The following is an 11559-nucleotide window of genomic DNA, read 5'->3' on the forward strand; positions in this document are numbered from 1 at the left end:
TCTTCTTCTTCTTTTTTTTAATTGATTTGTCTTTATTTATTGAAACTTTAGTGTGATCTCAGGGAGAAATATATAACCACTCCAAACTTCAGTATTCAAAAATAGAAGCTTAAATCTATAAGGTTCCTTTTAATATTGACTTTTAGTGATAGCTTCCTTTTGTATAGAGAAATAATACTTTTTATTAAATTCTTATAAATCTTGCTTCCCAATTGGCTATATGACAAATTTATCAGCCATTTGTCAATCATCCTAAGTAGATTTTGAGTTTTTTAAATAGCTTTTTATTTACAAGATATATGCACAGGTAATTTTTCAGCATTGACTGTTGCAAATCCTTCTGTTCCAACTTTTCCCCTCCTTTCTCCACCCCTTCCCCCAGATGGCAGGTTGACCAATACATGTTAAATATGTTAAGGTATAGGTTAAATACAATATATGTATACATGTCCAAAGTTATTTTGCTGTATAAAAAAAATCGGACTTTGAAATATGTACCATTAGCCTGTGAAGGAAATCAAAAATGCTGGTGGACAAAAATAGAGGGATTGGGAATTCTATGTAGTAGTTCATACTCATTTCCCAGAGTTCTTTCGCTGGGTGCAGTTGGTTCAGTTCATTACTGCTCTATTGAAACTGATTTGGTTCATCTCATTGTTGAAGAGGGCCACGTCCATCAGAATTGATCATCATATAGTATTGTTGTTGAAGTATATAATGATCTCCTGGTCCTGCTCATTTCACTTAGCATCAGTTCATGTAAGTCTCTCCAGGGCTTTCTTAAATCATCCTGCTGGTCATTTCTTACAGAAGAATAATATTCCATAATATTCATAAACTACAATTTATTTAGCCATTCTCCAGTTGAGAGACATCCATTCATTTTCCAGTTTCTGGCCATTACAAAGAGACCTGCCACAAACATTCGTGCACATACAGGTCCCTTTCCATAGGACTTTCTTCTTGCTGCTACATCTTTTTAATCCCTACCAGCACTCAGAGACCTACTATTTTGAGTAGCAGGGAAAAACAAATAAGAACAGCTTCAGTAAATGGCCAAAAAACTTGGGTATATTAATTGTGATCTGGAAAGGCAGCATAGCATAATGAATAGAGTACTAAATGTGGAATCTATTAGGGATTCTATCTAAGACTCTTAGGTAGATTTCAGGGACAACTCACCTAACTCTTCAGCAACTCAGCTGCATTGTTTGTAAAATAGGCACATTAATACTTGCACTCCATACCACATAATATTATTACAAAGAATGTACTCTATAAATCTCATGCAGTGCTTTACATGCATTATATAAATGTGAGTTTTTATCATTATTATTTTTTCATTCCACATCATAGGATTCAGATAGAAAAGATATTGTGACAAGTTATATTCTGCTATTATTCATTTATATTTAATTTTCTATTGCATGATATTTAGGTAAATAAAATTATGAATATTTTTGTAGTTAAATAAAAGTTGTAGGATATATGTGCTCATTGTCTATAATCTTCCTTCTTGCTCCAAGTTCAGTAACAGAAAGAACAGAAAAGACATATGATCCAGCCTATTTCTACATGATTGTCTTATCTTCTGCAAGGTCTTTATATTTTGAAAGGTTTCCATGTAGCCTGGAGATTATGAGTATTGGAAAGAGTAATATCTATTAAATATTCTTTCTTTCTTTCTTTTTTTTTTTTTTTGAGACAATTGGCTTGCCCAAGGTTACACAGCTCATAAGTATCTGAGACTGAATTTGAATTCAGTTTCTTCTAAGTTCAGGGCCAGTATTCTATCACTGTACCACCTAGCTGCCTTTTAATATTGTTCTTAAGTTTTTGTGACAGAGTTATATCTGTATGATCCTTGCTCAGTGATAATGGCTACTTTCCAGTACAGTTTATTGTTGGGGCTCTTAACTTGGGGACAAAGAGGAGGGACAGGATAAGGGGCTGGTAAGCTTGGTTTTTTTTTTTAATGGCTTTAATCAGTATATTTCAATATAATTGATTTTGTTGTCCTATATAATTATATATTTTCAAAATTTTATTTTGAGAAGCATTTATTTTATAAGCTTCACCAGATTGTCACCAAAGGTGACAGACAAAAAATTATGAACTCCTAAATTCTTCAGGACATTTTGAGGTCTGTTTTTTGAAATAGGGAAATTTTTCATTTATCAATCAATCAATAAACATATATATATTATTTCTGTTAATACATGAATGGTAATAAGCTTCCACTATATAATTCTAGTCATCAGATTATGTTTTGCTAGTTATTTGGTAGTGCTAGATTTTTACAGTCTGCAATGTTTCTATAATTTCCTAAAATAACCTATGCTGATCCCTAAATCCAGTCTCCTGAAAGATATTCTTTCTTCCACAATAATAATAATAATAATGATTGTTATTTTTATTATTATTAATGAGCTGTGTGCCTAAATGCTGGAGGGGATATCTCTAAAGATTGTAGCATATAGACCTAACAATATTTCCAACATGAGAAGCCTTCTTTTGGAAGGTTATTTGCCTGTGGGGCAAAGGAAATTTCTTCTGATGATATAAAGCAAATAACAAAGTTTATACATCTGGGCCAGATTGGTGATGGCACCCACATTGGAAGAGAATGCCCTGGAACCACATCTTGCTGAGGAGGTAAGGGAGCAGCCCATGTTTCAAACTGGCACTGAGCTTACAATTATGATTACAGAATCATTAGCTTTGATTCCATGAGAAAGGAGCACATCAAAGCCAGAATCCTATGAATTAGAATGTTGACTAACCGAGCTAATTATAGTTCAGTCATCTGAATTTTCGCACAATGAGCTGAGTTCTCATGAAAGCCTTCTCTTGGCCAGGAGACTTTGATGATGAAGTAGCTATTTCTGTGCCAGATCCAGCCCTCCTCCTGCCAGTCCAGATCCTGGTTGGATTCCCTTTGAGAGCTGTGCAAACTCAACTTCTATGACATTTGGTCCTGAGTTCTTCTTCTGAGCCAGTACCCCAGGTGAGATGAAGATGATAGAGTTGGGAGGAGTACAACTCCCTCCCCATGGGGAAATACAACCCCAGATGTCAGAGTGTCATGAGGAATTCTTCTCATTTTCATTTTATTCCAGATTTTAAAATACGTAAGTAATTTACATAGCCTAATTATACTTTAGGGAAAACCTTCTCACTTAACATGTCTTAGTTATCAGATGCAAAGTGGTATAATAAATTTTAATGACTGTTTAGATGTTCTTTGCTCTGGAGTTAATAATATAGACTAAGACTGAACCTCTGATGAACCAGAATGGGTAAACTCCTTCTAAGAGAAAAATGACTCTCTCCTGGGAGGAGAGCATATTCTTATGGGGCATCATTCAGAGAACCTGGCAGAAACAATTTACTGAAGGGTAAAGCTTTCCCTGTTCAATGGTAGAAAGCCAAATGAGATGATTATATCCTTAAATGGAACCATCTGCTGTACAGGGACAGGTCTGTCTACCTTTTCCACTTCCAGAGGGACCAGCAGAGCAACTGTATGCATTGTGTTGGTGACAATTCTCATCACTAATGAGGCTTGCAATTGCCAAGCAAGCTTTGTAGAGGCTGATTAATGTCCTGTGCTTCATGCTTCAGGTAGCAACCCCTTGGTGAATGGTAGTGTCTTCTTATGGTCCATTAATGGGTGTGTATATTCAGTGCCTAGGACTTTCTCTGTTGTGGATAATTGAGAGAAGGTATATAGCACAATGATCTATTTGTTTATGTATTTGTAAAAGGAAGGCTTTCAATTAAACCCATACTCTGATTAATTTTAAATTTTGCTTATAATCACTATGATATACAATTTAGCGTATGACTCAAAATAATATAAAAGTCTGTTAGTAAACTTCATTTGTTACCATAATGTTTAACTAACCCTCCCCTCTCCATTTTGTCTACTGTGGAACAACGATTGCATTTACTCTCAGTTCTGGCCTACTTAACTATATGATATATTGGTATTAATTTGCCATCTTAATACCTTCTTAATCCTAAGCACTTCATGCGTTTTTATTTCCTACAAAGAAAAAAGTCATTTAAAAATTTTCTTTGCAATGATCTTTGGCTAAAAGCATTAAAATTATTAACTAATTTTTCTTAGCCAGAACCTTACTTGGCTGTTATTCTGATTTCACAGCTTTTGTTGTAAATCTCTCAAGTTCTAGCAAACAGGTATATCACCCAACTATGGAATAATACTTGGATTCAGTGTGTTGCCTGAAAATCTAATTAAACTCTCATCCAATGTATTCTCTACTAACAGATCAGGAAGGAATCATAAGTCAAATAACAAAGCATTTGTTTATGGAAGACTAGAAAGGTAAGGAACAGAAAAATCAATAATAGAATTATTTTCAGCCCTTCTCCCAAGCTTCCTTAATTCTGGTGCCTTTCTTCCTTTAATTATTTCCTACTTTCCTGTACATGGCTTAATATATACATATACACATATATAATACTATATATATTGCTTACTATATATACAGTATACTATACATACACACACTGTGTATGCACAGTAGATACTGAGTATTTATTGCTTGCCTGCCTCTATATACAGAGTCATGGAAGAGTTAGAAGGGACCTCTGTAGCCCTTCAGTATAACTCAGATACTAAAAGCATCTCTATGGTAGTCATACAGTTTCTGCTTGGAGACCTACAAGGAGAGGAAACCCATAGCCTCTTGAGGCAGTCCACTACATTTCTGAACAACTCTAATTGTTAAGAAGGTTCTCCTGACCTCAAACCTGAATTCTCCTTTTTTTTCAGCTTCTACTCACTGCTCATGCTTTTGCCCGCTGTGGTTAAGTAGAACAAATCTAATCTTTGGGGACAGATCTTCAAATATTTGAGGATAGATATTACATCACTAAGTCTTCCAAACTGAATATCTCCTAATTTCCATTGCTCCTCACATGACATGGTCTCAATACTGAAAAGGATTTCATAGACTCCTACATCAGTGAAGAAGGAAAACGACATGAAGGAGGGATATGTTTTAAGTGGAATATCTTTCCTGGTTGTTATTATATAGGCTCCATCTGTCTTGCAGCCCACGGTGCCTCATTGTTTCTCAGTTCTATTTCTCACAAATCCCTTGATATGCTCCCCAAACTCCCTTGCTATTGTCACTCCACTTCAACACCAAAACCATTATCAACTGTAGCTCCGTCCTCTTCCCCCATACCTCCAGTGCTGCCATTCATGTCTTTCCCACTTTGCTGTTGCCAATGACTGAAGCTGTCTTTTATCTGTGATATTTTCTTTCCCATAGGGAAGTATTATTGTCTTTCAGCTGAAGAAAATACCCCATGCAAAACATGCCTTGGGACTAATCAGCCTCTTTTCAGCTATTTTGTTAGCATTAGGCCCATAGGAAATCTGACTGATACAAAAAGGAAATGCTCAGATCATGAACAGAAATGTTCATTTGCCTCCCTCATGGAAAGAGCCTGCATAGAACTTTATTCAAGTAAGTGAATTTCTTTGACCTTTATCCTATCCCAGGCTATAGGCTTTAATACTATATTTAATAATATCTGCTCAAGTCCCATTCCAATGTGTTCCTCCCCTTGTGAATAGTGTTCCCAATTTAATTACTCAATCAACAATGACTATCTTTTATACTGAGACATTTACTATAAAGATATAGTAAGAACAGAATTATAAACACTTTAATCTTTCAAGGTAAATGAAGGTTATTCATTTCAATTTTGACCAGATTTATAGTAATTATAGTGGAATATTCAGGGGAAGCTAGATCCCAGGGAAAGTCCCCCACTACAATTATTTATTTTCAACCATATTTTTTATTATAGCTTTTTATTGACAGAACATATGCATGGGTAATTTTTCAACATTGACCCTTGCAATCACTTCTGTTCCAATTTTTCCCTTCCTTCCCTCTACCCCCTCTCTTAGATGGCAAGCAGTCTCATACATGTTAACATGTTAAAGTATATCTAAAATACAATATATGTGTATAGATCTGTACAGTTCTCTTGTTGCACAAGAAAAATTGATTCAGAAGGTAAAAATAACCTGGAAAGAAAAACAAAAATGCAAGCAGTCCACACTCATTTCCCAGTGTTCTTTCACTGGATGTAACTGGTTTTGTTCATCACTGATCAATTGGAACTGAATTGGATCCTCTCATTAGCCACTTCCATCAGAATTGATCCTCATATACTATTGTTTTCAACGATTTATCTTAACTGCAGTCATCAACATAATGACCATTAAAAAATATTTATGAACCTTCCCCAGGATAAAATTTCAATCTAGTTAGGGCCTTGTTCTTATTTACTCAGGTTCACAACCCTGGATGTCATCCTCAGCTGCTACTTTCTCTCACCTCCAATATCCAAATAGTTGCCAAGTTCTGTCATTTCTATTATCAGATACAGGTCTTCATTACTTCACACCTGGAGTATTACAAGACCTTACTGATTGGTCTCTCTACTTCAAGTCTCTCCCCAGTTAAGTCCATCCTTCACTCATCTATTAAACTGATCTTCCTAAAGATTTCTCTCTCTCTCTCTTTCTCTCTCTCTCTCTCTCTCTCTCTCTCTCTCTCTCTCTCTCTCTCTCTCTCTCTCTCTCTCTCTCTCTCTCTCTCTCTCTCTCTCTCTCTCTCTCTCTCTCTCTCTCTCTCTCTCTCTCTCTCTCTCTCTCATTGGAGCCTCACAATAACCCTGAGAGATTTTACAGATGAATAAACTAAGTGATTTGCTCAGGGTCACACAGCTAATAAGTGTTTGAGGCTAAATTACAACTCAGCTCTTCCTTACTTCAAGCCTGGTGCTCTATCTATCATGTAAATTCTAGACTAATCACCAAAGGTTGTCTTTGTACCTAACTGATTGATTTCTTACTCAGGATTCTTCTGTTCCCTTTCAGTGGATAAAGAGGACAGGAGTTCACTTGAAGACCAATGGCAAGCCTTCTTATCTATGTCCACATTGCAGGTAAAATTCTCCCAGTGCTCTGAAGTAGAACAAGGCAATTATGGGAGCCCTGATGGTTTTTGGTGAGCTTCACTGATGCAGAAGCTCGGACTTTGTGGTTGTAAGAACTTGAGCAGTTGATCAGATAAGAAATAGAACTGCATCCAGCAGCTGGGTTCTGCAATCCACTGAAGAGAATCACAAATTGTTAGAGCTAGAAAGGGCCTTTCAAGATAGAGCACCTAACCCAACTTCCTCTTCTTACAAATGAGGAAACTAAAACCCCACAAGGTGAATTACCTTGTCAAAGGTCACTGAGCTCCCTAGTCGACTCCTAAAGCTAGACTGAGAAAAGGGAAGAGAGAAATTATAATGAGTGGTTTTTTTGAGGGAAGAGAGAGTTTGGTATTTGACTGATATTTGCTTGGAGGACTCCTGTTCAACATTTTATAAATTCTCCCAATATTAAAACCTTTCCTCAAAAAATAATTTAGAAATTACAACATTCTGTCACGGTCAGAATAGATTGGGTTATCAGGAGGAAAAACATTTGAGTGACCTCTTAAAAAAAAACATGATTCCAACTTCTATCACCCTGTAGCCTCCACCTAGTAAACTATGGATCACTCTTCTGTTTAGTTTTTAAAGTCTTTTACAATCTAGCTCCAGCCTACCTCATCAGCTTTATTGCACATTTCTTTCATTCTTTTACTGTATCTTCCCACCAAACCGGCCTATTTGCTATTCCCCATACATGTTATTCCATCTTTTCCCTCCAAGCCTTTGAATGAGCTGTCTCTCGCACCTGGAAAGCACTCCCTCCTCCACTCTGACTCACAAAATCTCTAATTAACTTCCCAGCTCAGCTTAAGTGACACCTCCTACAGAAAACCTAACCTTGATTCTGCCTATTGCTAGGGATTTCTCTCTGAACATTCCCTTGTATTTATTCTGTATTTACTTTTCTATATGTATGTTGTTTTCCCCAATTAGCATGTCAGCCCCTTGAATTTAGGGATTATTTCATTCTTGTCTTTGTATTTCTAGTACCTAGCAGAGTGCTTGACTCATTGTAAGTTTTTAATAAATGCTGATTTGTATTGAATTAAATTAAAGGTACATTTGATGCATGTAGCCTTCATCTCAGTCCAAGCTTGGAATATGAGAATTAAACTGGGTCATTAATTAATAGGAGACACAAATAATACAAATGACATCTTCTCTCACCTATTCCTGAGAAAGACGACTAGAAAATTCAAGTTTACGAACCTAATTATTTCTATCAAAAACTCTCAACCCCTTAAAATTACAAATCCTCCAATTTTGCACAATGTGGTTCTTTGCTAATAAGTAAATCAAACATTTCTTTATCAAAGAAATAAAACTTATCTCAAAAGATAGGAATGTCATTATCAGAGGAGTACAGAAAAACAGGCATGCTAATTAATAATACATTGTTGATAGAGCTGTGGATTGCTTCTGAGCATTCCAGAAAGTAATGTGGAATTACACTACCAAAAAATGCCTAAAATGGTATGCCATTTGAACCGAAGTTAACACTCCTTGGCATATACAGCAAGGAGATCAGAGATACAAAGAAAGGCCTTGTATATATCAAAATGTTAATAATACTTTTTGCAGTAAGAAAGAATTGGAATCAGAGTTAGTGTCCATCGATTGGGAAATGGATAAGCAAATTGTGATACATAAATGCAGAGAATATTATTACTATGCTGTAAGAAATGATCCTTATGATCAACACAGAGACTAACACAGAGAGAGAGAGAGAGAGAGAGAGAGAGAGAGAGAGAGAGAAGAGAGAGAGAGAGAGAGACAGAGAGAGACAGAGAAAGAGAGACAGAGACAGAGAGACAGAGAGAGAGAGAGAGACAGAGAGAGAGACAGAAAAAGAGAGACAGAGACAGAGACACAGAGAAATTCACAGAAAGAGACAGACAGAAAGACAGACAGAGAGAGAGAGAGAGAGAGAGAGACAGAGAGAGAGAGACAGAGAGAGACAGAGAGAGACAGAGAGAGACAGAGAGACAGAGAGACAGAGAGAGACAGACAGAGAGAGAGAGAGAGAGAGAGAGAGAAGGGGAGAGACAGAGAGAGACAAAGAGAAATTCACAGAAAGACAGAGACAGAGAGAGAGAGAGAGAGAGAGAGAGAGAGAGAGAGAGAGAGAGAGAGAGAGAGAGAGAGAGAGGTCATTTATATATAAAGGAAGAGATGCTATTGGGTTTCCCTGAAAGAAAGTGGGAAATTCTGTAAAGTAGGGCATGAGCTTCCTGGAACTAATCTAATTGTAAAAGACCAGGGGCTTAAGGGACTTCCTTTCCCTCTGTGCAAGGAATTGTAATGGACTACTTTACTTCAATCATCTCTTCATTTTTGGAAATTAACTATTAAAATCTCTATTGATTTAACATGCTGTCCCTGTAATGCAGAGTGGGTAATTCACAGAAGTAATGAGGACAGTCAGTTCTGTAGTTACTTAATTCTCTTCTGTCTCTGACGCTATAATTTATTTGGGGATGGGGCATTTAAGAGAATAAAAAGAACATCAACCCAGGGAACAAGCCATCAAGAGTACCAAAAGTTACCTGTGTTCACCACTTAATGTTTTCTTTAAAAATGAACTAAAGAAAATTAAGCATAGAAAGAAATATAAACACCAGCCTGTGTCTCGGAGAGGCTCTTTTGAAACAAATTAAAGGCAGGCTTCCACAGTTGGGCCAGGACAAAGAGCAATGAGGGGAGGGGTAAAAGAGGGGGAAGGGAGAGGAATGAAGTTGGACCTATTTTCTTTTTTTTCTCTTGGGTTTCTGCTTCTCTGTTCCAGGGAAGTTTGACTCTGAGCTTGCTTGTGATGATATCAGTTTGTTGTGGATAGAAATTATGAGGACGGCCTAAATTAAGCACCATGACTTCAGCCCAGGGACAAAGAGGAGGAGGGAGAAGGAGACATCAACCTCTGTTTAAAGGACAATAAATGCAGTAATTATCAGCATGGAACCAAAGCTTTGTTTCAACTAAAATTCAGCTAATCATGTTTTTTCCCTTCTTTTGTATCGAGGAGGAAGAATGCCAGTTGCTCCTACCCTCCCTCCCCATCCCCATCTCTCCACCTCCCTTCCCCCATTAGACAGTATGTGACTCTCTAGTGACACAAGCACAGACAGACTCATTACTCAGTTGCTGATGGTGGATGCAACCAATTCTCTCCTGGTCAGAAAGTTGTAAGGAGATAGGACTTGTTTTTCCCTCGTTCTTCCTGTGTCTGGTACGATGCTTTGTGCATAGAGGGTGGCTAATAAATGTTAATTGAATAAATGAATGAAAGAATGAATGGCACAAATACTGGAGCATGTTGGGTTATGTTCCTTATGGGCCCCAGACCCAGACAAAACTGTTAATTTACTCTAGTTCCCACCACCACTACCGCTTCCTCTTGCTGGCACTTAACCACTTTCAGCACTATAACCTCTGAATATTTTCAGGGCCTCCCCCACTTCTCCCGCCCTCCCCCTCTCCTGCCCACATCCTCCAACGATGGCTTCCAACTCAGACTCTGCCCTTTTAATTTCCTCCCACTATAGCTTATACATTCTGTGACTTTCTGTCTCTTCCCCCAACAAATTCTGAATAGACAAGCTGGTGGGGAGGCACAATTTGATTATTATACTTTGAAAATGCTATTTAATTCCATCACAAGAAGCTCATTATCACAGAGTTTTGGGTAGTACATGGTTCAAGTCATTTACTAACATACATTACTATCTCCACACAGAAAAAGCCTGATAAAATGAACTAATCTAGTCTAGTCCCCATTATATATATAAACACACACACATATGTACATATATTTATATGTATATATATATTTGCTTTTACAAAAACTGAGGGTCAGCTAGATCGAGTCAGTTTTGCTGAAGGTCACATAGTTTATTTATGACAGAACCAGAACTGTGTACCCTAGTTCTTCTGACTTCTGAAGCCCATTTCTTTTTTATTTTAGCTAAATCAGTGGAGTAAATAGAATATTGTCTCTCTATCCTTTTCCTTTTGATTTTCTCTTTCTCTTTAACTCTCTGTCTCTGTCTGCCTCTGTCTCTCTCATTTCAGATTGAGCCAAGAAACATGATCCTAATGAATCAAATCATCTGTTTATTAGATGAAGGATACCTAAGAGAGCTGATACATAAAAAGAAAGGGGTTGGATTAGATGATTTCAAAGGTCCCTTTCAGTGCTAATGTTCTATAATTGTATAACTAAAAAGAAACAAGGAAGAAGGACTGTGTTCAAAGGAAAAAAATTAAGGCTATAAAATGGATATAGCTGAGTGAAGCGAAAACTTGTAAGTTATCAGTGGAAGAATTAATTAGCAGAAAATAAAGCATGGAAATGAAGACAAAGGGAAGAAAATTTTGTGCCAAATTGAGGGTGTGGAGGTGGGGAATCCTGGCAATGAGAATGATTAGATTGTAAAATCAGGGAAAGAATCAGAAAAAATCTGTAACTCAGCACATTAAAAAACTGGATCAGAAGAAAACGCAGTAGCTATGGATTAGGACAAT

General features: G+C 37.0%; 1 long non-coding RNA gene across 1 annotated transcript; it reads left to right on the forward strand.

Moving 5' to 3' along the window:
- The first annotated feature begins 5033 nt into the window (after positions 1-5033).
- LOC127552376 (uncharacterized) lies at positions 5034-10597 on the forward strand. Its single transcript, XR_007951348.1, has 3 exons — positions 5034-5504; positions 6932-6999; positions 9824-10597. It is a non-coding gene; the product is annotated as an uncharacterized LOC127552376 (long non-coding RNA).
- Positions 10598-11559: the final 962 nt, after the last annotated feature.

Source organism: Antechinus flavipes, chromosome 2 (genome assembly GCF_016432865.1).
Source record: "Antechinus flavipes isolate AdamAnt ecotype Samford, QLD, Australia chromosome 2, AdamAnt_v2, whole genome shotgun sequence".
Classification (NCBI taxonomy): Eukaryota; Metazoa; Chordata; class Mammalia; order Dasyuromorphia; family Dasyuridae; genus Antechinus; species Antechinus flavipes.